General features: G+C 39.5%; 1 pseudogene; it reads right to left on the reverse strand.

Moving 5' to 3' along the window:
* Nucleotides 1–306: 306 nt before the first annotated feature.
* On the reverse strand, nt 307–2,830 carry LOC140636242 (ras-related C3 botulinum toxin substrate 1-like; annotated as a pseudogene).
* Nucleotides 2,831–3,286: the final 456 nt, after the last annotated feature.

The raw sequence follows: 3,286 nt of genomic DNA on the forward strand, positions 1-3,286 counted from the left end.
CTGTCACATCATGAGCTTGTGAATATAGACATAGGACTCTCAAAAAGGTCCAGTAGCAAGTAAAGGCCAGGACAACTATGTAAATGACTTAAACATTGAATGTTCTTTTTTACCCACACACACAACATATAAGTCTTACTGGCTTCAGGCCCCCCCTCCCCCTTTTTTTTTTTTTGGCTCAAAATGGTTTTATGGAAAAACTAATCTATAACAAAAATTTGTCATAGACTGTGAAGGTTCCATCATTTTTTAACAAAGTGTACCAAAATTTTCAAGAGGGACAGGGCAGGAGAGGGACCCAGACATTTACAACAGCAGGAATTTTCTCTTCCTCTTCTTGATGGGAACGGAGCAGAGAACTGCTCAATTAGCTTCATCAAACACTGTCTTGAGGCTTTGCTGTTTGAGAGTTGAGCATTCCAGATATTTTACAGCAGTGATCTTAGCCATCACCAAACCCTGTAGGTAGGTGATAGGAGTCAACTTTTTCTCCTTCAGTTTTTCAATCATGTCTTTTTCTTTTTTTTTTTTTTTTTTTAAATTTTTATTTATTTATGATAGTCACACAGAGAGAGAGAGAGAGGCAGAGACACAGGCAGAGGGAGAAGCAGGCTCCATGCACCGGGAGCCCGACGTGGGATTCGATCCCGGGTCTCCAGGATCACGCCCTGGGCCAAAGGCAGGCGCTAAACCGCTGCGCCACCCAGGGATCCCTCAATCATGTCTTTTTCATCTGAGATCAAGTTTAGCCCTCACCAGGATGATGGGGGTACTGGGACAGTGGTGGTAACACTTAGGGTATTACTTTCCTTGAACATTTTCAAAAGTTGCAGGAGTCACAAGAGAAAAACAAATTAAGAATACATCAGTTAAAAGAATAATCTGTTTAAATGGAAAAACATTCTATGCTCATGGACTGGAAGAACAAAGATTGTTAAAACTACTCTACTATCCAGAGCAGTTTACACATTTAATACAATCTCTATCAAAATACCATCAGCAGGGATCCCTGGGTGGCGCAGGGGTTTAGCGCCTGCTTTTGGTCCAGGGCGCGATCCTGGAGACTCGGGATCGAGTCCCACGTCGGGATCCCGGTGTATGGAGCCTGCTTCTCCCTTTGCCTATGTCTCTGCCTCTCTCTCTCTCTCTGTGTGTGTGACTATCATAAATAAATAAAAATTAAAAAAAATACCATCAGCAGTTTTTACAGAGCTAGAACAAATAATTTTCAAATTTGTATAGAACAACAAAAGACCTCGAATAACCAAAGCAATCTTTTTTTCTTTATTTTTTTTTAATATTCTTTTCTTTATTTATTTATGATAGTCACAGAGAGAGAGAGAGAGAGAGAGGCAGAGACATAGGCAGAGAGAGAAGCAGGCTTCATGCACTGGGAGCCTGACGTGGGATTCCATCCTGGGTCTCCAGGATCTTGCCCTGGGCCAAAGGCAGGCGCCAAACCACTGCACCACCCAGGGATCCCCTAACCAGAGCAATCTTGAAAAAGAAAGGCAAAGCTGTAGATTAGAGCTATGCTACAAAGGTGTAGTCATCAAGACAGTATGGTACTGGCATAAAAACAGACCACAGATCAATGGAAAAGAATAGAAAACCCAGAAACTATATGGTCAACTAATCTTCAACAAGTAAGAAAGAGTATCCAGTGGAAAAAAATAGTCTCTTCAACAAATGGCTTTGGGAAAACTGCATAGTAACATGCAGGAAAATGAAACTGGACCACTTTCTTACACCACACACAAAAATAAATTCCAAATGGGTGAAAAATCTAAATGTAAGACAGTACACCAGCAAAATCCTAGAGGAGAGCATAGGCAGCAATCTCTTCACCTCTGTCACAGCAACTTCTTACTAGACACATCTCCAGAGCCAAAAGAAACAAAAACAAAAATGAATTATTGGGACTGCATCAAGATAAAAAGCTTCTGTACAGAGAAAGAAACAAAACTAAAAGGCAACCTATGGAATAGGAGAAGATATTTGCAAATGGCACATCTGATAAGGAGTTTGTATCTAAAATCTATAAAGAAATCAAACTAAACACCCAAGAAAACAAGTAATCCAGTTAAGAAATGAGCAGAAAACATGAACAGACATTTTTTCCAAGGAAGACATACAGATAGCTAAGACATACAGATAAGATAACTGAGCCACTCAGGTATCCTACACAATGAACATTACTCCACCATCAAAAATAATAAAGTCTTGCCATGTGCAACAACATAGATGGAACTAAACTGTATTAGGCTAAGTGAAATAAGTCAGTTAGAGAAAGACAAATACTACATGGTTTCACTCATATATGAAATTTAAGAAACAAAACAGATTAACATAGGGGAAAGGGTAAAAAAAGGGAGAGAGAGTGAGACAAACCATAAGACACTTACCTTCAGAGAACAAACTGAGGACTGCTGGAGGGGAGGTAGGCCAGGAAAAGGCTAAATGGGTGATGGGTATTAAGGAGGAAATTTGTTGTGATGCTCAATGGGTATTTCATGTAAATGAAGAATCTCTAAATTCTACTCCTGAAACCAATATTACACTATGTGTTAACTAACTAGAATTTAGATAAAAACATTAAAAATACATCTGTTTGCAGATAGGTTAGAGGATGTAATCTCTCATAATCTTCTTGTCCAGCTGTATCTGATAAACCCAGATTCCCCAGTTTTCCATCTACCATAATATTGACAAGTATATACCTAAGCAGTGGGGACATATTAACCAGGAAATGCAGTGGTTATGTAACTGATCAGTAGAAAAGTTTTACCTACGATCCATCTCCTACCACCACACATCTGATGGCCTGCATCTGGGTGCTGAGGCAAGAGGCAGTGGGCTGCAGATGGTGAGGTATGGGGTGGCTGGCTCTGTCCATACTGCCTCACCCCCTGGAGAAAATGGAGCCAGCAGTGGCCACTACCTAAAGCTAGGAAAAACTGCCAGCTCTAAATATTTAAATACAATCTCTCTCAAATCATTCAGTGACTACTAATCTATGGACATAAAGGTCAATTATCTAAAACTAGGCTTGCCAATTAGGATAACAACAACAACAAACACAGGAAAATAAAGGAAAAAATAAAAATGAATGAAAAATTGAGTAGAGTTTTCAGGGGCCCCACACTGGAGGAGATACATCTTTTAGATTTAGCCTAGGCAAGGTATGAAACACAGAAACAAATAAAAAAGGAATAAAACAACCTTCAAAAATGTCCTCAGAACCCAGAGTTGCTATAAAAATTATCTGAAATGTCCAGTTATCAAT

The sequence above is a fragment of the Canis lupus genome, chromosome 7, assembly GCF_048164855.1.
Source record: "Canis lupus baileyi chromosome 7, mCanLup2.hap1, whole genome shotgun sequence".
In the NCBI taxonomy this organism is placed as follows: Eukaryota; Metazoa; Chordata; class Mammalia; order Carnivora; family Canidae; genus Canis; species Canis lupus.